The sequence below is a fragment of the Hyperolius riggenbachi genome, chromosome 9 (assembly GCF_040937935.1).
Source record: "Hyperolius riggenbachi isolate aHypRig1 chromosome 9, aHypRig1.pri, whole genome shotgun sequence".
Classification (NCBI taxonomy): Eukaryota; Metazoa; Chordata; class Amphibia; order Anura; family Hyperoliidae; genus Hyperolius; species Hyperolius riggenbachi.
The window spans coordinates 61,391,260-61,416,766 of NC_090654.1; the positions used below are offsets into that span (position 1 = coordinate 61,391,260).

Consider the following 25,507-nt stretch of genomic DNA (forward strand, 5'->3'; position numbering starts at 1 on the left):
GATAAAAAATGAGATTTACTCACCTGGGGCTTCCCTCAGCCCCCAGCAGCCGATCGGTGCCCTCGCAGCCCCGCTCTGACGCTCCAGGACCCACCAGCGAACACTTCCGGTTTGGCCGTTACCGGCCGACAGGCATGGGAACGCGAGTGATTCTTTGCGTTCCCAGCCTGTATATCGCCCCCTATGCTGCTATTGCGGCCTCCGGAAGTGTTCGCCGGCGGGTCCTGGAGCGTCAGAGCGGGGCTGCGAGGGCACCGATCGGCTGCTGGGGGCTGAGGGAAGCCCCAGGTTAGTAAATCTTATTTTTTATCGGTGACTTAAGGTTCACTTTAAGCTAATATTGCAAAATCCAGGTGGAGACCCAGCTTTCTTTATTCTTTGCATCTGATTTACACCCCCGATCCAGGTGTATGCTGGTTTACTCCCTGGTGCTACAACTGGTTTGAGCTCTGGGGCAATCCTTGTTTCCTGGTAGGACTTGAACCACCCGCAGGTACAGATTTACCCAACAAGCTCATGGTGAACCAGAACTCCTAGGAGTGTGTAAGGGGCTAAAAGAGGCCAGAAAGCCTCTAACCTTTTCAAACTGTTGGCATATCCTGCACCCAGGGGCTGCTTTGTAAGATTTTGCACTGAGGAGCTGAGCTGCTCTATCACTGAGGTGATGAGGTATTCAGTTCCACGCACATCCCAGCTTTATTTCCCCCCAGAGTTTGTCCCAGCGTCCCACCACGGCCCAGCAGTATGTCTCTGTGGGACTCTATTGCAGCACAGTGAGGATTCGAACCACTAAACTAATTAAATGACATTGTACGGATGGTAAGGCAGCAGAGGCATGTTTATCCCCCACTGGTGATAAAAGGGAACCTGACGTGAGAGAAACACAAAGCAGCCCCACAGCCATTTCTTTTGAATAATACCTGACTTAACGTACACCTAAAGTGGGAGGTGTATGGTAATTGCTATATTTATTTACTTTTAAACAATACCAGTGGCCTGGCAGTCCTTCTGATCTCTTTGGATGCAGTAGTGTCTGAATCACACACCAGAAAACAGCATGTGGCTGATCCAGCCAGACTTCAGTCAGAGTGCCTGATCTGCATGCTTGCTCAGGGTGGTTCATTGTGTAGCTACAGTTTTAAAGTTCCACACTTCTTTTACCCACATAGCGCCCCTAATATATTATTGGGCCACGAGCATGCATCACTGCTCCTCATACCACAGTGTTACAGATGCTCCCCATGCCACAGTGTTACAGATGCCCCCCATGCCACAGTGTTACAGATGCTCCCCATGCCACAGTGTTACAGATGCTCCACGTGCCACAGTGTTACAGATGCTCCCCGTGCCACAGTGTTACAGATGCTCCCCGTGCCGCAGTGTTACAGATGCTCCCCGTGCCGCAGTGTTACAGATGCTCCACGTGCCACAGTGTTACAGATGCTCCCCGTGCCACAGTGTTACAGATGCTCCCCGTGCCACAGTGTTACAGATGCTCCCCGTGCCACAGTGTTACAGATGCTTCCCGTGCCACAGTGTTACAGATGCTTCCCGTGCCACAGTGTTACAGATGCTCCCCGTGCCACAGTGTTACAGATGCTCCCCGTGCCACAGTGTTACAGATGCTCCCCGTGCCAGTGTTACAGATGCTCCCCGTGCCACAGTGTTACAGATGCTCCCCGTGCCACAGTGTTACAGATGCTCCCCGTGCCACAGTGTTAAAGATGCTCCTGATGCCACAGTGTTACAGATGCTCTCCATGCCACAGTGTTACAGATGCTCTCCATGCCACAGTGTTACAGATGCTCCCCGTGCCGCAGTGTTACAGATGCTCCCCGTGCCGCAGTGTTACAGATGCTCCCCGTGCCGCAGTGTTACAGATGCTCCCCGTGCCGCAGTGTTACAGATGCTCCCCATGCCACAGTGTTACAGATGCTCCCCGTGTTACAGATGCTCCCCGTGTTACAGATGCTCCCCGTGCCACAGTGTTACAGATGCTCCCCGTGCCACAGTGTTACAGATGCTCCCCGTGCCACAGTGTTACAGATGCTCCCCTTGCCACAGTGTTACAGATGCTCCCCTTGCCACAGTGTTACAGATGCTCCCCTTGCCACAGTGTTACAGATGCTCCCCGTGCCACAGTGTTACAGATGCTCCCCGTGCCACAGTGTTACAGATGCTCCCCGTGCCACAGTGTTACAGATGCTCCCCGTGCCACAGTGTTACAGATTCTTCCTCGTGCCACAGTGTTACAGATGCTCCCCGTGCCACAGTGTTACAGATGCTCCCCGTGCCACAGTGTTACAGATGCTCCCCGTGCCACAGTGTCACAGATGCTCCCCGTGCCACAGTGTCACAGATGCTCCCCTTGCCACAGTGTCACAGATGCTTCCCGTGTCACAGATGCTCACAGTGTCACAGATGCTCACCGTGCCACAGTGTTACAGATGCTCCCCGTGCCACAGTGTTACAGATGCTCCCCGTGCCACAGTGTTACAGATGCTCCCCGTGCCACAGTGTTACAGATGCTCCCCGTGCCACAGTGTTACAGATGCTCCCCGTGCCACAGTGTTACAGATGCTCCACGTGCCACAGTGTTACAGATGCTCCACGTGCCACAGTGTTACAGATGCTCCCCGTGCCACAGTGTTACAGATGCTCCCAGTGCCACAGTGTTACAGATGCTCCCAGTGCCACAGTGATACAGATGCTCCCCGTGCCACAGTGTTACAGATGCTCCCCGTGCCACAGTGTTACAGATGCTCCCCGTGCCACAGTGTTACAGATGCTCCCCTTGCCACAGTGTTACAGATGCTCCCCCGTGCCACAGTGTTACAGATGCTCCCCGTGCCACAGTGTTACAGATGCTCCCCATACCAGAGTGTTACAGATGCTCCCCATGCCACAGTGTTACCGATGCTCCCCATGCCACAGTGTTACCGATGCTCCCCGTGCCACAGTGTTACAGATGCTCCCCGTGCCACAGTGTTACAGATGCTCCCCGTGCCACAGTGTCACAGATGCTCCCCTTGCCACAGTGTTACAGATGCTCCCAGTGCCACAGTGATACAGATGCTCCCCGTGCCACAGTGTTACAGATGCTCCCCTTGCCACAGTGTTACAGATGCTCCCCGTGCCACAGTGTCACAGATGCTCACCGTGCCACAGTGTCACAGATGCTCACCGTGCCACAGTGTTACAGATGCTCCCCGTGCCACAGTGTTACAGATGCTCCCCGTGCCACAGTGTTACAGATGCTCCCCGTGCCACAGTGTCACAGATGCTCCCCGTGCCACAGTGTCACAGATGCTCCCCTTGCCACAGTGTCACAGATGCTTCCCGTGTCACAGATGCTCACCGTGCCACAGTGTCACAGATGCTCCCCGTGCCACAGTGTTACAGATGCTCCCCGTGCCACAGTGTTACAGATGCTCCCCGTGCCACAGTGTTACAGATGCTCCCTGTGCCACAGTGTTACAGATGCTCCCCGTGCCACAGTGTTACAGATGCTCCCCGTGCCACAGTGTTACAGATGCTCCCCGTGCCACAGTGTTACAGATGCTCCACGTGCCACAGTGTTACAGATGCTCCCCTTGCCACAGTGTTACAGATGCTCCCCGTGCCGCAGTGTTACAGATGCTCCCCGTGCCACAGTGTTACAGATGCTCCCAGTGCCACAGTGTTACAGATGCTCCCAGTGCCACAGTGATACAGATGCTTCCCGTGCCACAGTGTTACAGATGCTCCCCGTGCCACAGTGTTACAGATGCTCCCCGTGCCACAGTGTTACAGATGCTCCCCGTGCCACAGTGTTACAGATGCTCCACGTGCCACAGTGTTACAGATGCTCCCCGTGCCACAGTGTTACAGATGCTCCCCGTGCCACAGTGTTACAGATGCTCCCAGTGCCACAGTGTTACAGATGCTCCCCGTGCCACAGTGTTACAGATGCTCCCCGTGCCACAGTGTTACAGATGCTCCCCGTGCCACAGTGTTACAGATGCTCCCCTTGCCACAGTGTTACAGATGCTCCCCTTGCCACAGTGTTACAGATGCTCCCCTTGCCACAGTGTTACAGATGCTCCCCGTGCCACAGTGTTACAGATGCTCCCCGTGCCACAGTGTTACAGATGCTCCCCGTGCCACAGTGTTACAGATTCTTCCTCGTGCCACAGTGTTACAGATGCTCCCCGTGCCACAGTGTTACAGATGCTCCCCGTGCCACAGTGTTACAGATGCTCCCCGTGCCACAGTGTCACAGATGCTCCCCGTGCCACAGTGTCACAGATGCTCCCCGTGCCACAGTGTCACAGATGCTCCCCTTGCCACAGTGTCACAGATGCTTCCCGTGTCACAGATGCTCACCGTGCCACAGTGTCACAGATGCTCACCGTGCCACAGTGTTACAGATGCTCCCCGTGCCGCAGTGTTACAGATGCTCCCCGTGCCAGTGTTACAGATGCTCCACGTGCCACAGTGTTACAGATGCTCCCCGTGCCACAGTGTTACAGATGCTCCCCGTGCCACAGTGTTACAGATGCTCCCAGTGCCACAGTGTTACAGATGCTCCCCGTGCCACAGTGTTACAGATGCTCCCCGTGCCACAGTGTTACAGATGCTCCCCGTGCCACAGTGTTACAGATGCTCCCTGTGCCACAGTGTTACAGATGCTCCCCGTGCCACAGTGTTACAGATGCTCCCCGTGCCACAGTGTTACAGATGCTCCACGTGCCACAGTGTTACAGATGCTCCCCTTGCCACAGTGTTACAGATGCTCCCCGTGCCACAGTGTTACAGATGCTCCCCGTGCCACAGTGTTACAGATGCTCCACGTGCCACAGTGTTACAGATGCTCCCCTTGCCACAGTGTTACAGATGCTCCCCGTGCCACAGTGTTACAGATGCTCCCAGTGCCACAGTGATACAGATGCTCCCCGTGCCACAGTGTTACAGATGCTCCCCGTGCCACAGTGTTACAGATGCTCCCCTTGCCACAGTGTTACAGATGCTCCCCTTGCCACAGTGTTACAGATGCTCCCCCGTGCCACAGTGTTACAGATGCTCCCCGTGCCACAGTGTTACAGATGCTCCCCATACCAGAGTGTTACAGATGCTCCCCATGCCACAGTGTTACCGATGCTCCCCATGCCACAGTGTTACCGATGCTCCCCGTGCCACAGTGTTACAGATGCTCCCCGTGCCACAGTGTTACAGATGCTCCCCGTGCCACAGTGTCACAGATGCTCCCCGTGCCACAGTGTCACAGATGCTCCCCTTGCCACAGTGTTACAGATGCTCCCAGTGCCACAGTGATACAGATGCTCCCCGTGCCACAGTGTTACAGATGCTCCCCTTGCCACAGTGTTACAGATGCTCCCCGTGCCACAGTGTCACAGATGCTCACCGTGCCACAGTGTCACAGATGCTCACCGTGCCACAGTGTTACAGATGCTCCCCGTGCCACAGTGTTACAGATGCTCCCCGTGCCACAGTGTTACAGATGCTCCCCGTGCCACAGTGTCACAGATGCTTCCCGTGCCACAGTGTCACAGATGCTCCCCTTGCCACAGTGTCACAGATGCTTCCCGTGTCACAGATGCTCACCGTGCCACAGTGTCACAGATGCTCCCCGTGCCACAGTGTTACAGATGCTCCCCGTGCCACAGTGTTACAGATGCTCCCCGTGCCACAGTGTTACAGATGCTCCCTGTGCCACAGTGTTACAGATGCTCCCCGTGCCACAGTGTTACAGATGCTCCCCGTGCCACAGTGTTACAGATGCTCCACGTGCCACAGTGTTACAGATGCTCCCCTTGCCACAGTGTTACAGATGCTCCCCGTGCCACAGTGTTACAGATGCTCCCAGTGCCACAGTGTTACAGATGCTCCCAGTGCCACAGTGATACAGATGCTTCCCGTGCCACAGTGTTACAGATGCTCCCCGTGCCACAGTGTTACAGATGCTCCCCGTGCCACAGTGTTACAGATGCTCCACGTGCCACAGTGTTACAGATGCTCCCCGTGCCACAGTGTTACAGATGCTCCCCGTGCCACAGTGTTACAGATGCTCCCAGTGCCACAGTGTTACAGATGCTCCCCGTGCCACAGTGTTACAGATGCTCCCCGTGCCACAGTGTTACAGATGCTTCCCGTGTCACAGTGTTACAGATGCTCCCCGTGCCACAGTGTTACAGATGCTCCCCGTGCCACAGTGTTACAGATGCTCCCCGTGCCGCAGTGTTACAGATGCTCCCCATGCCACAGTGTTACAGATGCTCCCCGTGCCACAGTGTTACAGATGCTCCCCGTGCCACAGTGTTACAGATGCTCCCCTTGCCACAGTGTTACAGATGCTCCACAGTAAAAATACATACCGTACACTTGTAAAAATATAAATGGAGTAAACAAAAAAAACTTTGAAAAAGAAATATGGAGATGCATAGCAGCCTATTAAGCAAGTGTTGTATGGGAAAATCAATATTGCATTATAGTCAGCTTTTTGCACACAATAACATCTTAAGTCCTAAAAGAAACCATAAAAATGATACTAATAACTAAAATAAATCATACAGCCCTTTGTTTCCGCTCCTATAACAATCCACACTATATTTCTCCTCATAGTTCTCACTATAGTGCTCTCCATTACAGCACTCCTGTGATAGTGCCCCCATTATTCTGCTCTCCCATTAGTGTACCTTTTATAGAGCCCTCAACATCTCTCCTTATAGTTGCCAGTTATAGTATCTTCATTTAGCATCCATCCTTATAGAGTCCTCCATTATAGTCCCTTCAGTGTCCATCCTTATAGTACATTCTATATAGGTGCCTCCCTATTATTGTCCCTAGCCCCCTGTAATTCTATCTTCTCTCAGGAGTATGCTGTGATTATTACCATATTTGTGAGGTATGTATGCCATGGTATAATACATATGGCTGCTATGAGGTATGTATGCCATGGTATAAAACAAATGGTTGCTATGAGGTATGTGTGCCATGGTATAATACATATAGTTGCTGTGAGGTATGTATGCCATGGTATAATACATATGACTGCTGCGAGGTATATATGCCATGGTATAATACATATGACTGCTGTGAGGTATGTATGCCATGGTATAATACATATGGCTGCTATGAGGTATGTATGCCATGGTATAATACATATGACTGCTGTGAGGTATGTATGCCATGGTACAATACATATGGCTGCTGTGAGGTATGTATGCCATGGTACAATACATATGGCTGCTGTGAGGTATGTATGCCATGGTACAATACATATGGCTGCTGTGAGGTATATATGCCATGGTATAATACATATGACTGCTGCGAGGTATATATGCCATGGTATAATACATATGACTGCTGTGAGGTATGTATGACATGGTATAATACATATGGCTGCTGTGAGGTATATATGCCATCGTATAATACATATGGCTGCTATGAGGTATGTATGCCATGGTATAATACATATGGCTGCTATGCGGTATGTATGCCATGGTATAATACATATGGCTGCTATGAGGTATGTATGCCATGGTATAATACATATGGTTGCTATGAGGTATGTATGCCATGGTATAATACATATGGTTGCTATGAGGTATGTATGCCATGGTATAATACATTTGGCTGCTATGAGGTATATATGCCATGGTATAATACATATGGCTGCTGTGAGGTATGTATGCCATGGTATAATACATATTGCTGCTGTGAGGTATGTATGCCATGGTATAATACATATGGCTGCTATGAGGTATGTATGCTATGGTATAAGCATATGACTGCTGTGAGGTATGTATGACATGGTATAATACATATAGTTGCTGTGAGGTATGTATGCCGTGGTATAATATATATGGCTGCTGTGAGGTATGTATGTCATGGGATAATACATATGGCTGCTGTGAGGTATGTATGCCATGGTATAATACATATGGCTGCTGTGACGTATGTATGCCATGGTATAATACATATGGCTGCTGTGAGGTATGTTTGCCATGGTATAATACATATGGCTGCTGTGAGGTATGTATGCCATGGTATAATACATATGGCTGCTGTGAGGTATGTTTGCCATGGTATAATACATATGGCTGTATGAGGTATGTATGCCATGGTATAATACATATGGCTGCTGTGAGGTATGTATGCCATGGTATAATACATATGGCTGCTGTGAGGTATGTATGCCATGGTATAATACATATGGCTGCTATGAGGTGTATATTCCATGGTATAATACATATGGCTGCTGTGAGGTATGTATGCCATGGTATAATACATATGGCTGCTGTGAGGTATGTATGCCATGGTATAATACATATGGCTGCTGTGAGGTATGTATGCCATGGTATAATACATATGGCTGCTATGAGGTGTATATGCCATGGTATAATACATATGGCTGCTGTGAGGTATGTATGCCATGGTATAATACATATGGCTGCTATGAGGTGTATATGCCATGGCATAATACATATGGCTGCTGTGTGTTCTTTAAAAGGACACTGAACAGTCCTAAAAAATGGAATACCGAACTTTCCTGGTGCTTCCTCCAGCCCCCTATAGCCCGTGAGGTACTTCGGCTTCCTCTGGGTACCCTCCGTTCTCCCTGGCAGCTCCGATAGCTGCAAGACTCAGGTGGAAGTCATACGCTGCCTGCAAGCACAGTTGTGAAGAGGTGGGGGGCTGAAGGAAGCCACATGTAAGTTCAGTAGTCTACTTTTTAGGTCTGTTCAGGGTTCCTTTAAAGGATACCCGAAGTGGCATGTAACATGATGAGATAGACATGTGTATGTACAGTGCCAAGCACACACATAACTATGCTGTGTTCTTTTTTTTTTCTTTCTCTGCCTGAAAGAGTTAAATATCAGGTATGGAAGTGGCTGACTCAGTCGTGACTCAGACAGGAAGTGAACTCAGTGTGACCCTCACTGATAAGAAATTCCAACTATAAAACACTTTCCTAGCAGAAAATGGCTTCTGAGAGCAAGAAAGAGATAAAAAAGAGGGAATTTCTTATCAGTGAGAGCCACACTGTAGTCACTTCCTGTCTGAGTCAGGACTGAGTCAGCCACTTACATTCCTGATATTTAACTCTTTCAGGCAGAGAAAGAAAAAAAGGAACACAGCCTAGTTATGTGTGTGCTGGGCACTGTACATACCCATGTCTATCTCATCATGTCACATGTCACTTTGGGTATCCTTTAAGCCAAAGCTGCCTCTTTTTGTTTTTTTCAAAGTGGGAAAATCTCTAGAAAGAGGATCTTCTTTGGCCTTCTATAAAATATTTTTTTCCGGTGGTCTCTGTCCTTTTTTCTTCCTAATCATGTGATCCCCTCCCTGGCTGATGCACACTTATAGTAGATATTATGGACACATTGTATATAGTAGGAAATACACTTCAGAAATTGACTTTTCTGGACTTTATAAACTTCTCCACAGGAACCCAGCGGTGCAAGTCAGTAAAAGTTACAGAAGGCTCTGCGGTTGTTTGTGGCTCACTTTGTCCCCAGCTGGGTGACAATGGCCTCAGTGTTCCCCCGCGCAGCTAGGAATGTCCGGAATCCTCCTTGACATGCGTGGGAAAATGTATAGATCTGCTACCGTCAGCTCTGCAGGCACCTCATGAGTCCAATAATCTTCATTCAATAACTGTTAGAAGTCACTGTAACAAGTCGAATCCTGACACAAAAATCATACAGAAGCATCACAGCTAATTTGCTGGCTGTGTGTCTCTGTATCCTTTCCCATAATTTCCTGATACTGGAAACATGGACTGCTGCTGTGCGGTCACACCACTGGTGTGTCACTCAGCTCTGTGTCTCTGTATCCTTTCCCATAATTCCCTGCTCCTGGAAACATGGACTGCTGCTGTGCGGTCACACCATTGGCCTGTCACTCAGCTGTGTGTCTGTATCCTTACCCATAATTCCTTGCCGCTGGAAACATGGACTGCTGCTGTGCGGTCACACCACTGTCAGATGATTCTGAGGATGGATAAAAGCTGGAGTTTACTGTCCTGAAAATACTATCCTTGCAGCTTTGGTAAAAACCGCCTTGCCACAACACCTGTGATGGGTATGAGGGTGGTGTGGCTGAGGATCACAGCATGCAGTATTTTCCAAGCACTTCCCACAATCCACTGCGTTCATGGTATTGAGTTGCGGCAGTTTTTCCGTTGCGGTCCAACGTGTATACCATGGTTTAATGCATACTGTATGAATGCTTTGAAGTATGTATACCATGGTATCATACACTCCTCCTGTGTGGGTTGTATGCCATGGTATAATACATACGGCTGCTGTTAGGTATGTATGCCATGGTATAATACATATGGCTGCTGTGAGGTATGTATGCCATGGTATAATACATATGGCTGCTGTGAGGTTTGTATGCCATGGTATAATACATATGCCTGCTGTGAGGAATGTGTGTCATGGTATAATACATATGGCTGCTATGAGGTATATATGCCATGGTATAATACATATGGCTGCTGTGAGGTATATGGTATAATACATATGGCTGCTATGAGGTATGTATGCTATGGTATAATACATATGGCTGCTGTGAGGTATGTATGCCATGGTATAATACATATGCCTGCTGTGAGGAATGTGTGTCATGGTATAATACATATGGCTGCTATGAGGTATATATGCCATGGTATAATACATATGGCTGCTGTGAGGTATATGGTATAATACATATGGCTGCTATGAGGTATGTATGCTATGGTATAATACATATGGCTGCTGTGAGGTATGTATGCCATGGTATAATATATATGGCTGCTGTGAGGTATGTATGCCATGGTATAATACATATGGCTGCTATGAGGTATATATGCCATGGTATAATACATATGGCTGCTGTGAGGTATATGGTATAATACATATGACTGGTGTGAGGTATGCATGCCATGGTATAATACATATAGTTGCTGTGAGGTATGTATGCCATGGTATAATACATATAGTTGCTGTGAGGTATGTATGCCCATGGTATAATACATATAGTTGCTGTGAGGTATGTATGCCATGGTATAATACATATGGCTGCTATGAGGTATGCATGCCATGGTATAATACATATGGCTGCTATGAGGTATGTATGCCATGGTATAATACATATGGCTGCTGTGTGGGTTGTATGCCATGGTATAATACATATGGTTTCTATGAGGTATGTATGCCATGGTATAATATAAATGACTGCTGTGAGGTATGTATGCCATGGTATAATACATATGGTTGGTGTGTGGTATGTATGCCATGGTATAATACATATGGCTGCTGTGAGGTATGTATGCCATGGTATAATACATATGGCTGCTGTGAGGTATGTATGCCATGGTACAATACATATGGCTGCTGTGAGGTATGTATGCCATGGTATAATACATATGGCTGCTGTGAGGTATGTATGCCATGGTATAATACATATGGCTGCTGTGAGGTATGTATGCCATGGTACAATACATATGGCTGCTGTGAGGTATGTATGCCATGGTATAATGCATATGGCTGCTGTGAGGTATGTATGCCATGGTACAATACGTATGGCTGCTGTGAGGTCTATGCCATGGTAAAATACATATGGCTGCTGCGAGGTATATATGCCATGGTATAATATATATGGCTGCTGTGTGGTTTGTATGCCATGGTATAATACATATGACTGCTGTGAGGTATGTATGCCATGGTATAATACATATGGCTCCTGTGTGATTTGTATGCCATGGTATAATACATATGACTGCTATGAGGTATGTATGCCATGGTATAATAGGAACAAGTGGAAAGGCTGCTGCACTCACGTTTAACACATGTGGGAGCCGGGAAATAGAAGCCAAACTTCAAGAATCCAGGAAAAATCCTGCTGTACTAGATGGTGGGATATTGTCAAAAAACCTTTATTAGTAATCCATCATCAAAGTACTATACAAAAGCTCACGCGTATCGGAGCAACGGCTCCTTAATCATAGCTATCTGGTGCAGCGGGATTTTTCCTGGATTCTCCATGGTATAATAAATATGACTGCTGTGAGGTATGTATGCCAAGGTATAATACATATGACTGGTGTGAGGTATGTATGCCATGGTATAATATATATGGCTGCTGTGTGAGTTGTATGCCAAGGTATAATACATATGACTGCTGTGAGGTATGTATGCCAAGGTATAATACATATGGCTGCTGTGAGGTATGTATGCCAAGGTATAATACATATGGCTGCTGTGAGGTATGTATGCCAAGGTATATTACATATGGCTGCTGTGAGGTATGTATGCCAAGGTATAATACATGAAAAAAAGAGAGGAGAGCTCTGAGATTTCCAGCAATGATAGATCAATTAACACTAGGAAAGGTCTCACCTAGTATTAGTGTGGCCGGTACAGCGTACTCAGCCGCGATTCGCATGCGTCCCTCTTAGGCAGCCGGGGACCGGGCTCTCCGTGGCAGCAAGGCAGAGACAGGGCGGAGGCGACGTCACCAACTCCAGACCTCCTTGCGATGGTAGCGAGGACGTCTGTTCAAACACAGTTTCTCAAGTCTGTAAGACTTGAGAAAGCGGAGGATGTTCCTCCGGGAAACGCGTTGTCATTTTAATAAACCTTTATTTTATAGTCCCATATGTATTTTGTGCCATATTGTAACACTGTGGCCAGTCTATTCCCCTGCCTCTATTTTTACCATTCACGGACAATTGGACGCTGCTCACCACGCCTTTCAGCGTGTGTTTGAACAGACGTCCTCGCTACCATCGCAAGGAGGTCTGGAGTTGGTGACGTCGCCTCCGCCCTGTCTCTGCCTTGCTGCCACGGAGAGCCCGGTCCCCGGCTGCCTAAGAGGGACGCATGCGAATCGCGGCTGAGTACGCTGTACCGGCCACACTAATACTAGGTGAGACCTTTCCTAGTGTTAATTGATCTATCATTGCTGGAAATCTCAGAGCGCTCCTCTCTTTTTTACATATTCCTCTAGTGATTAACATGGGAGCAGCCGAGTGATTGTCGGGTGGCCAGATCGCACCTTGAGGGGCTCACTACCCCAGAACTTTTTACAAGGTATAATACATATGACCGCTGTGAGGTATGTATGCCATGGTATAATACATATGGCTGCTGTGTGGTTTGTATGCCATGGTATAATACATATGACTGCTGTGTGGTATGTATGCCATGGTATAATACATATGGCTGCTGTGAGTTTATATATGCCATGGTATAATACATATGACTGCTGTGAGGTATGTATGCCATGGTATAATACATATGACTGCTGTGAGGTATGTATGCCATGGTATAATACATATGGCTGCTGTGAGGTATGTATGCCATGGTATAATACATATGGCTGCTGTGAGGTATATATGCCATGGTATAATACATATGGCTGCTGTGAGGTATATATGCCATGGTATAATGCATATGGCTGCTGTGAGGTATATAAGCCATGGTATAATACATATGGCTGCTGTGAGGTATGTATGCCATGGTATAATACATATGGCTCCTGTGTGAGTTGTATGCCATGGTATAATACATATGGCTGCTGTGTGGTTTGTATGCCAAGGTATAATACATATGCCTGCTGTGAGGTATGTATGCCATGGTATAATACATATGGCTGCTGTGAGGTATATATGCCATGGTATAATACATATGGCTGCTGTGAGGTATGTATGCCATGGTATAATACATATAGTTGCTGTGAGGTATGTATGCCATGGTATAATACATATAGCTGCTGTGTGGTTTGTATGCCAAGGTATAATACATATGCCTGCTGTGAGGTATGTATGCCATGGTATAATACATATGGCTGCTGTGAGGTATGTATGCCATGGTATAATACATATGGCTGCTGTGAGGTATGTATGCCATGGTATAATACATATGGCTGCTGTGAGGTATATATGCCATGGTATAATACATATGGCTGCTGTGAGGTATGTATGCCATGGTGTAATACATATGGCTGCTGTGAGGTATATATGCCATGGTATAATACATATGGCTGCTGTGAGGTATGTATGCCATGGTATAATACATATAGCTTCTGTGAGGTATATATGCCATGGTATAATACATATGGCTGCTGTGAGGTATATATGCCATGGTATAATACATATGGCTGCTGTGAGGTATGTATGCCATGGTATAATACATATAGTTGCTGTGAGGTATGTATGCCATGGTATAATACATATAGCTGCTGTGTGGTTTGTATGCCAAGGTATAATACATATGCCTGCTGTGAGGTATGTATGCCATGGTATAATACATATGGCTGCTGTGAGGTATATATGCCATGGTATAATACATATAGTTGCTGTGAGGTACAGTATGTATGCCATGGTATAATACATATAGTTGCTGTGAGGTATGTATGCCGTGGTATAATACATATGGCTGCTGTGAGGTATGTATGCCATGGTGTAATACATATGGCTGCTGTGAGGTATGTATGCCATGGTACAATACATATGGCTGCTGTGAGGTATGTATGCCATGGTATAATACATATGGCTGCTGTGAGGTATATATGCCATGGTATAATACATATGGCTGCTGTGAGGTATGTTTGCCATGGTATAATACATACGGCCGATGGCTCCTGCATGGTTTGTATGCCATGGTATAATACATATGGCTGCTGTAAGGTATATATGCCATGGTATAATACATATGGCTGCTGTGAGGTATGTTTGCCATGGTATAATACATATGGCCGATGGCTCCTGCATGGTTTGTATGCCATGGTATAATACATATGGCTGCATTATCCTCTCTGCTGGGCTTTACTCACTGCTTTCCTGTCTATTTCCATTATTAATCCTAATAAAAGTCAGAGAGGCTGTCATGTGCGTGTTCTGGCGGGGAACATATAGCAGACATGCAGGATGGAATAATCAGATGGATGCAGGGCTGGGCTGGCCTGCTGCAACTTGTGCAAACCCTCTGCTTCCTCTCCACAGTACAGCAAAGCATTAAGAGGAACTACTGGGGATACAGCATAACAGAACTCCTGAGTAACTCTACAATGACAACAGCTTTTATTATACAACTAGCTACATTTTTGAGTTCTTGGTGTCTGACTACAGATGTACTCAACTTTACTTGGCTTACCACTGATGTGCCAACACAGCAGCCAGCAGATAGGGGAGCCCAGGATTTTCTTTACTTAGAGTGAGGGGCTTAAATGGGTGTAAACCACTGTTAAAGGGAAACTAACCCAGGATTGAACTTCATTCCAATTAGTAGCCGATACCCCCTTTCCCATGAGAAATCTTTACCTTTTCTTGAATAGTTAATCAGGGGGGATTATTTGGCTGATATTGTGGTGAAAGGCCTCCCATGGTGTGATGTCATGACCATGGTCTTGACAGTTTCCTGTCTGTGAGCCTTGTTGCATTGTGAGAAATAACAGCTTTTTCCAACAGCCAAGCATGCAATAGCTCCCTCTGTGCATATGTGCTGTATATCTATTAAAAAAACAAACAAGACAACCTTTTAGCCTATCGCATTGTAAGGGGGTGTGGTCATAGATAATTGAACTTGGTGCTGTCTATTTTTTTATTATTTTTTTTGGGGGGGGGGGGGGGGGGTTCATGCCAACCAGTAGTAAAGATGATTACCTGATTGGCTGTTTGTGGATCAAACAATACGAAAGTTACGTGGCCATTATCAATTATTTCTTGATCTCTCTTCTATCTTTTTACTTTGCAATGTATAGATTTTTTTCTCCATTGTGTAATGTGTAATGATTTAGATTAATTTGGGTATAGAAACAGCTATTTCTAGAGCATTTCAGTGGTGGGTAATGCAACGGAAAGCAAGCAGTCAGCTATTGGTGGCAGTCACAAAGCTGTGGGCAGGCACAGGTGAGATGGATACAAAAAAAAGTTTCCAAGGTTTTACAAATCCCTAGCAGCACAGTAAAGTCTATAATTAAGAAGTGGAAAGTGTTTGATACTATTAGAAACATTCCTGGATCAGGTTGCCCCACCCAGACTGGATGTAAGAGCAAGGAGGAAGAACTCAGAGAGGCCTATGGCAATTTTGAAACTGTTACTGTTTATGGAATGTCAAAGGGTGGTCATTGTGTGCATGGGATGGGACGACGCCAATTCCAAATGTTCTACAAATGAAGCTTGTATGCAAGGGTCACAAGAAAAGGCCTACTCTACACATAAGTTTTCATTAGGCTTTGTAAAAATGAACCTTGAGGCACGGGTCACACTTATCTTTCAGTTTTCTACACTTTGCAGAAAACTGAAAGACAAGTGTGTCTTTCAAGTGTGTCTTACATTAGCTGCCTTACAGCAGCTAATGTAATTTATAGAGAAAACTGACAAATTGCGCAAGATGTCAGTTTTTTTTCTGCATGCGAAATCTGCATTAAAGTGTGACCTTGCTTATTGATTAACATGAGTTCTCAGTTGAAGTCAGTTTTTCTGTGCAGAAAATGCGTACGAAAGCCGATAAGTGTGACCCCTGCCTGAAGGAAATTTCTAATGCCTAATGTAAAAACCATTGTTATGATTAGACAAGACCAAAATTGAGCTAGGTATATAGGCTCAAGGTCAAATCTGGTGGAAAGCCAGTATAGCTCACCATCTGAAGAACACCATACTTCAAGTACAGCAGAGAACGGGACACTCATTACAGTACAAGTACAAGTTCTTGTAAAAAACATGTTGCCCTCTACCTGAAAGTTGTCAACAGGAAGAAAGTTCAACTTCCAGCATGATAATGACCCAAAACATATAGGGCTCTTTCACATCTACAACACGTGCAGGAGCCGTTCTCCTGCACGCGTTATATGCCTGCGGCGTGTCGTCGGGATATCGCAGTGCGACGCAATCAGCGTCGGTAGCTATTAATTCACCCGATGGGAAAACGCAGGCTCCCGACTATTAAAAGCTCCCGGGTGCGTCGACCGAAATGCAGCGTCGGGTGTGAATGTACACCACAGAAAAGGGGCTCTGGTGTGAAAGAGCGCATAGAAAAATTGTTCACATTTTGGCAGAACGAGAAAAATGTGAATGTCCTTGCATGACGTAGCCAAAGCCCAAAGTAGAATTACCGTATGAAGACCACTGACAGCTACCAAACAAGCCTAAAGAGTTCTACAGAGAAGTCTGGCCAAATACTGCACAGTATAGATGTTTAACCAGCTGAGCGGTCTGGACGAGCTCAGCTCGTCCAACACCGCCAGCGGCTGCCGCTCAGGCCCTGCTGGGCCGATTTTGATGAAATAAAAAGCAGCACACGCAGCCGGCACTTTGCCAGCCGCGTGTGCTGCCTGATCGCCGCCGCTCTGCGGCGATTCGCCGCGAGCAGCGGCGAAAGAGGGCCCCCCTAGCCGCCTGAGCCCTGCGCAGCCGGAACAAAAAGTTCCGGCCAGCGCTAAGGGCTGGATCGGAGGCGGCTGACGTCAGGACGTCGGCTGACGTCGATGACGTCACTCCGCTCGTCGCTATGGCGACGATATAAGCAAAACAAGGAAGGCCGCTCATTGCGGCCTTCCTTGTTTATTCTGGGCGCCGGAGGCGATCGGAAGATCGCCTCCGGAGCGCCCTCTAGTGGGCTTTCATGCAGCCAACTTTCAGTTGGCTGCATGAAATAGTTTTTTTTTTATTTAAAAAAAACCCTCCCGCAGCCACCCTGGCGATTTAATCAGAACGCCAGGGTGGTTAAAGGACCACTATCACGAAAATTGCAAAATGTAAAATACATTTAAACACATTACAGACAAGAAATATGTTTCTTCCAGAGTAAAATGAGCCATAAAGGACTTTTCTCCTATGTTGCTGTAACTTACAGTAAGTAGGAGAAATCTGACAGAACCGACACGTTTTGGACTAGCCCATCTCCTCGTGGGATTCTCAGGGTTTTCTTTATTTTCAAAAACACTTAGGCTATGTTCACACTACAAATCGCTAAACGCAAAAGCAAACGCTGAAGCGTTTTCTCAGGCGTTTTTCTCAATAGTATTTTGAGCGTTTTTCACTGTATGGGATAGCGTTTTTCAGCGTTTCCAGCGTTTTACAGGAGTTGGCCGCTAGCCAGGAAACTGGTGTTTTATGGGTAATCTGCTCTGTCTTGTGGCTAATCTGCTATATTTACTGAGTAAAAGCGCTGGAAAAACGCTGATTATGTTGAACAGCCCAGCGCTTTTGGGCGATTTTGAAGCACTCCTATCTTTAACATTGAAGCGCTAATCGCTCAAAATCGCTCAGAAATGGTGCAGGTTACGAGTTTGCGTTTCAGCACTTAAGTGAGAACAGCCACATATACTTAACATTGACCAAGCGCTTTTCAAAACGCTAGTGATTTCCAGCGATGCTGAAATCAACTGAAAAGCGCTCTAGTGTGAATGGGGCCTTAGTGAATGGCAGTTGCTCTGTCCATCTGCCATAAAAATGTGCAGTGAGCAGGGAGGCTGGCCAGCACATTTGTATAAATCCTTTTCAGGGAGTGTCTTTATAAAGAATAAAGGCCATACTGAGAATCCCCATGAAGTGTTGGACTAGTCCAAAACCTGTCAGTTCTGTCAGATTTCTACTACTGTAAATGTCAGCAACATAGCAGAAAAGTAGCTTATGGCTCATTTTACTCTGGAAGTAACGTACTTCTTATTTGAATATAATTACATGTATTTTACATGTTACAATTTTTCATGACAGCGGTCCTTTAAAGAGAGTCTGAAGCGAGAATAAATCTCGCTTCAGAGCTCATAGTTAGCAGGGGCATGTGTGCCCCTGCTAAACCGCCGCTATCGCGCCGCTAAACGGGGGTCCCTTCACCCCCAAATCCCCTCGGTGCAGCGGGGGAGCGCTTCCTGGTTGGGGCACGGCTCACCGCCGCAGCCCTGCCCCACGCGCGTCTGTCAGCGCGTATCTCCGCCTCTCCCCGCCCCTCTCAGTCTTCCTTCACTGAGAGGGGCGGGGGAGAGGCGGCGATGCGCCGCTGATAGACGCGACTAGGGGCAGGGCTGCAGCCGTTAGCCCTGCCTCCAGGAGCGACCAAGTCTTGCGGTGGTGGGTTTGGGGGTGGAGGGACCCCCGTTTAGCGGCGCGATAGCGGCGGTTTAGCAGGGGCACACATGCCCCTGCTAACTATGAGCTCTGAAGCGAGATTTATTGTCACTTCAGTCTCTTTAAAGTTGTTAGAGAATATTCTAAGGGCTTGTTTCCACTACATGCAGATTGGATGCAGAAAAACTGACTCCAATGAAAGCCTATGGGCTTGTTTCCACTAAACATGATTTTTCTGATGCAGATTTTCCCATAGGCATTCATTGGAGTTAGTTTTTCTGCATCCAATCTGCATCAATTCTGCATCCAATCTGCATGTAGTGGAATTAGGCCCTAACAGACTCAAGCCTGTAATTTAAGCTTTATTCATACCGGCACTAAACAACTTTAAAAACAGATGTCATAATATCCTTGCCAGTTGTTGGACCCTGACATTGGCGTGGCATTGGTTTAGCTGTTTTGCACAGTAATTTTGCATGGGATAATTACCATAAGACACACATGACCTGTCCAAAAAAATACTACAAGTAATGCTGGGAATACACGTTTCGTTTCTGCCGTGTGTTTCTCCTCTCTATCGTTTTTGCCGCTCGATTCTGCAGTCGATTCTCTTATCTTCTTCTCGTTTTTTTTTATCTTTTTCCATTCACTTCTATCAGAAATCGAGCGGGGAAAGAATCGAAAAGGAGATTGGACATGTCGGAAATGATCTATCGAACCATCGAATCACCTAAAAAACTAACCGTGTATTCCCTGAATGCAACGTTAATTGAATGTCAAAGTCTAACGAAAGAGTGAACCTATCTGTATTTTTTGTTAGTGTTCCCCTGTTGCAAACCTGACATTGGGAATTATGGTGTAATGCTGGCATATAACGCTAGTAGTGTGAACCTAGCCTGCATTAGAAGGTAGTTCCACAAAGCAGTGGCACAGGTTGGTGATCTTTTATCCATCCAGTGACTCAATTGTTTTGTTTAGTAACTGTTGTTATTCTGTACTTCCCTGTTGCATTTCGGTAGGTAGAGAGGTGGGGGTGAGGGCTGGATAGGCAGACATTGATATACATAGTCCCCAATTTACAAATGCCCCACTTACAAACGAACTGCCAATACAAACAGTCTGAAAATGGGAACAAGTAAAAAAAAATTCAAAAACATTTTAGAAAACTGGAAAAAGAAAAAATGTTTTTAACTTTGGTAAAATGATATTTTGCTATGGTACACGGTACTACATACTGAGTTCCAAGTTCTGCATTCACATTTTATACATTTTAAAGCAAACCCGTGATCCAGTGCTTGGGACCCTCTGGAAGTTTGTGTGGATTACGTGAAATCAATTCAATCTCAAAATCGTAATTACCATATACAGTATATCAGTTTTGTATAATCATAAATGTTATGTGAAATCTAACCTAAGGGAAATTTGCACATTGAGATCACCACTAGGGCAGAAGGAGACACAAAGGGGAACACCGAGGCAGAGGGACACAGATGAGGTGAGTGTGGCACAGAGGGGGATGCAGAGGGAACAGGGGGATAAAGGTGACACAGGAGGGCATAGATGAGGTACAGGGGACAGAAATGAAAGTGTTCCAATTTAAAAGATACCGGAGCAGGCATATACTATCACTGTCCTGATGCCCACTGCTCCCCCGTTCTCCTCTCTGCCCCCCCCCCCCCATATCCTACATAAAAGCCCCCCCCCCCCCTTAGGATCCTCGCTGGAGTTGGGCTTTAGTGTGCGCGCATCCTACAGCTTGCTCCCGTGGCTGGGAGCACATGATGTCATGCACAGTGCGCTCCTGGCCACAGGCACGCGGCCCGCTCAGTGCCTGCACAGTAAAGCCAGTCTGGCGATCCGAAAGAGGATCCCAAGGGGCTTTTAGGTGAGATGCTAGTGACAGAGAGGAGAACGGGGGAGCGATAGGCGTCAGGAAAGGTGACAGTATATGCCAGTTCCTCTAGCTTTATTCGGCTCTGGTATTCTTTAAGAACAGACTCAGGTGAAGAATGAACCTACAGTGCCTACATTGTTTGTTAATCAAGGATTACCTGTATGTCTGATTTGGGTGGTTTGTAATGCTGGGAATACACAATGAGATTTCTCAGTCGATTAATGCTAAGCATACACAGCGTCGAGGGGAGGATTATCAATCGAGCCTGGTGGCTCGATTGATAATATCCGACATGTCCAATCACCGCCGGGATCGATTCCGCGCTCGATCCCCGCGGGCGGACAAAAGCGGCGAATCGAGCGGGTGATAAGAAGCGCCGGCGGGGACGAGCGGGAATTGATCCGCGCGCACGAGCGGGGACGCACAGGCGGTCGATCCGCCGGCTAATCGGCCGCCGGATCGACCCCTGTATGCCCAGCATTATTGTCCGATCTTATTTCCAATGGATTTTCTTATCAATTTCCATTCACTTCTATGAGAAATCGATCAGGAAAACTATAAAAGATAAGATTGAACATGTCGGAAATTATCTATCGAACCATCTAACAAAATCTAATGGCATATTCCCAGTATTATAGTGGATTGGATTAGCATACAAGGTAGGTATTTTTGTATAGGGGATACATGGGTGATAACTATACCATGTACAGGGAATACTATATATAGTATAGGGGTGGCATGCCCAGTCTGGGTATGGCATTGTACAGCTGGGGCATCTGCAGGCTTTTCCATCAGTTGGAACATAATTTGTTATGAGATTCTGGTTAGAGAACACTAGTCGTATATGGATCGGGGATTGGCAAGCGATACTGCGGACAGCCATGATGTTGGGGTCAGTGAGGCGTGTATGCTGTGAGGTCAGGTACAGCAGTCATACGGGACAGGGTGGTATATCCGGTACAGAAATATTCTATAGCATCATGTACGGGTGATGTGAGCGCTCAGCGCTGTAGCCGTCGTTACTACCTGCCAGGGTCGCCGCCTGAATCTGTGTACAGCGCAGCTTCTCCTCCCCCCGTGGTGTGAATGGTATGGAGAGGGGCGGGGCAGCGAGAGGAGGAGACGCAAGCTCTATGCAGCGAGTGAGGTAGAGTAGGTGTTGTAATAGGCGGAGGGGCAGGGCAAGGAGGCGGGATGCTAGAGGGGTGGCATGGGACGGCTATGTGATAGGCAGGAGGGCGGGGTGCAGGCGGGGAGAACGGGGCGGGCAGAGCGGACGGAGCAGCTGATGGCAGTGTGCGGGGGGAGTTCGGCCTGAATCGCACGGAGAGGAGAGGCCGGAGCGCAGCGGTGAGTCTCCGCTGATCTGGGTGTCAGATGCGGGGAAGGGGGTGTCTGTTCTGCTGGCTGCAGCGTGCTCTGCGAGAATACGCCCGGGTGCAACACTTCGGCCTCTATGGGTATTCTCGCCCTTGCCACAAGGGGGCGCCACTGTGTCTGCCTAGTGGTGTCCTGTATGATGACACTGTGCACTGCTCCTTGTAGGGTAAAGGTAGGGGCACCTCCGTAATTACTGTGCACCAATATATTGAGGGGTGGGTAGCGTTGTAGTGTCCTGTCTGGGGGTGTGGGGGTCACTTTGCACTGCTTGTGAGGAGTTATCTGTATTCTTGAGGATTTTACCTACTTGTGCTATATAACAAGGGTGGCACAGTATGTGGAGTGTGTAAATTGTGATTGGAACTGCACCCTGTATCTGGAAGGATGGGGGTACTTTTTAATGTATGGGTGTATGTTGGTGGTGGTACAGACCCCCATATGCGGGGAGTTGTTGGAGGCATTGCACCCCATATGCAGGGTGTGAGTCGAGGAACTGTGCCCTGCATGTGGGGTGTTGTGGGTGGCACTGCATTTTGTATGCGGTGTATTCTGGGTGGCACTGCGTCCTGTATTGTGGGTGGCACTGCGTCCCGTATGCATGGCGTTGGGGGTGGTACTGTATCCCATATGCGCGGTGTTGATGGTGGCACTGTGTCGCGTATGTGAGGTGTTGTGGGTGGCACTGCATCGCATTTGCGGGTAGTTGTGGGTGGCACTTGTTGTGTATGCGTGGTGTTGTGGGTGGCACTTGTGTCATGTATGCGGGGTGTCTTGGATGGCACTGCGTATTGTATGTGGGGTGTCTTGGATGGCACTGCATCGCGTATGTGGGGTGTTGTGGGTGCCACTTGCGCCCCGCATGCGGGTTGTTGTGGGTGGCACTGAGTCCCGTATGTGGGGTGTTGACGGTGGCACTAGCTTGTGCGGGTTGTTGTGGGTGGCACTGCGTCCGGTATGTGGGGTGTTCTGGTAAGCACCATGCCATATAGGGTGGCATTGTGCCCTATATGCAGGGTATTGGAGTGTTGGGGTGGCACTGAGCCCTGTATGTGGGATGTTGGGGGTTGCACTGCTTCCTGTATATGGGTAGTTGTGGGTGGCACTGTACCCTGTGTATGTGGGGTGATCCTGCACCCAGTATGCAGAATGAGGATGGTGATAAAGTGCTCTTTGTTTAGGGGAGAAGTGTTTCACCCTGTATGCCAGATGATGTGGGTGACACTACACTCTGTATTATGAATGGTGGGGGGATGTCCCAAAGTATGTTTAGGAGCTGATACATACTTCCTATATGAAAACTGGGGCCTCTTGCCATCTGCACCCCTATACTGAGTCAGAGCCAGCCATGGGCAATCCCAGCCTGGAGCTCTGTGCTTTGTAGTGTGTTATCTCTCGTGGTTATGCATAATTATATGTAGGGTTTTATTAGCAGTATGATTATGACTTTGTGAGCTCATCAGAGCTGTTACCTTTGGGGGTTCATTCACTGATGGCCAACTGTGTGTTCTCACATTCCTGTCATCCAGCAGCACACTGGGTGTATGTCTGGCGATGTCTCATGCGGTTACCTTTGAGGAATGTTTGAATGGAAGGTCGGGTTGTGTGAGATTGTTGTTATGTCTGTCAGTTTTCATGCATCGATCCCTATAATGGATTGTATTGGAAGGTGGATCCTGTCTGTGTCTGTCAGATTTTTCCCCTCTGTAAAATAATGCAGCTGAAGTTCTACAGAGAAGTTGGCCGGCGGGAAGGTGAACGTTGTTGGCTGGTTAATGAGTGATGTATTGTCTGACTAATGATTGCACAGGCTTGGGGAACCAGCATAAATCACTTACTAATAACGTAGTGTCACCTATCGCCCGTTCGGGTCACCCTGTGCAGAGAGTTCCGCATTGTGTGTACAGCCTTTTATGCAATGGTAACTTTCTGTTAATGTGTTATGTGCCTCATGTTACACAAAAGACTACTAATCCTGGTGTGAGTGGAGCAAAGAACCCCTAGATTTTTGATCTTGTCTACAGTCCTGTGAAAAATGATTGACTCACTGCTGAGCACTAAAGTGGTGGGAAGAGGACAGGGTTGTACATACTGTACAGGGTTTTGTAGTCCTTCCATAGCTGAATATAACCCTTCACAGGCCCTAAGTTAGGCCTGGTTCACACAGGCTTCTGGCCAGGGCTGTGGAGTTTCGATACAAAAATCATCCAACTCTGACTCCTCAGTTTATCAAACCTCCAATTCCGACTTCAGGTACCCAAAATGGCTCCGACCCCTTAGTCTTATATTTACCATGGCAGTGGGTTTGCTACAACAGTCATCCGACTTCTTAGTTTATGAAACCTCCGACTTCAGGTACCCAAAATGGCTCCGACCCCTTAGTCTTATATTTACCATGGCAGTGGGTTTGCTACAACAGTCATCCGACTCCTTAGTTTATGAAACCTCCGACTTCAGGTACCCAAAATTGCTTCGCTTCTTTGCTTGTTTGCAGAGAAGCACTTAGCATCGGTTCCTGTTGGTTCGGCACGCATGTTGCAATTTGACCACACGGGGGAAACAGAAGTGAACGACTGTAAAATTTAGTACTGAGGTTCAAAATGCAATTTCCATTCATTTGAATGGGCGGCGATTGAGTGACCGTCGCCGCGTATGCAGTTATATTGCCAATTCAACACCCGTGTGAAAAAGCCTTTATACGCCTCTGTCTTTGAGTAAAGTTGTTGTGAGACTATGCTGAGAAGTATTTGGATCTGCTGGTTGTCTTCATTGTGTATTTATATAGCACAGGCACCTGCCAAAAGCACTTTGTAGAGTCCAAACTCATGTACCTAACTGGCACTCAGAGGGGATCGCAATCTGATCCCTACCATAGTCAGTCTAATGTCCTTTACAAAGCTGTCCATATACACATTGATTTTCCCGTTCCATTCCTGTCGGATTCTATCGCTCTGGTTGAATCTGCTGGGAATTTCACTTTTGATCAGAGTTGACGATTGGACCAGGTGGAAAATCTCAATTGATTAGGGGCAGGACAGGAGCAGTGGTAGATTGGCGGTCCATGGCATTGCACTGCATCTAGCAATGCAGCACTGAGGTGCGATCAATTTGTAGTAGATTTAATTCTGAAATCTATTGGAAATCAAGGTGCTTTGTGCAGTAAGAATTGATTTCTC

The 25,507-nt window shown here is 47.3% G+C and overlaps 1 protein-coding gene across 3 annotated transcripts in view; it reads left to right on the forward strand.

Moving 5' to 3' along the window:
- Nucleotides 1-25,507, forward strand: part of LOC137532421 (dystroglycan 1-like) — a 169,961-nt gene that overhangs the window by 100,377 nt on the left and 44,077 nt on the right. Inside the window, exon 1 of one of the 3 annotated variants that reach the window (XM_068252898.1) lies at nucleotides 22,220-22,304. The exons of the other annotated variants lie outside the window; for them this stretch is intronic. The gene's annotated coding sequence lies outside the window, so the exon portion shown is untranslated. Of the gene's footprint in view, nucleotides 1-22,219; nucleotides 22,305-25,507 lie in introns of those variants that run through there. 3 annotated transcript variants of the gene reach the window in all.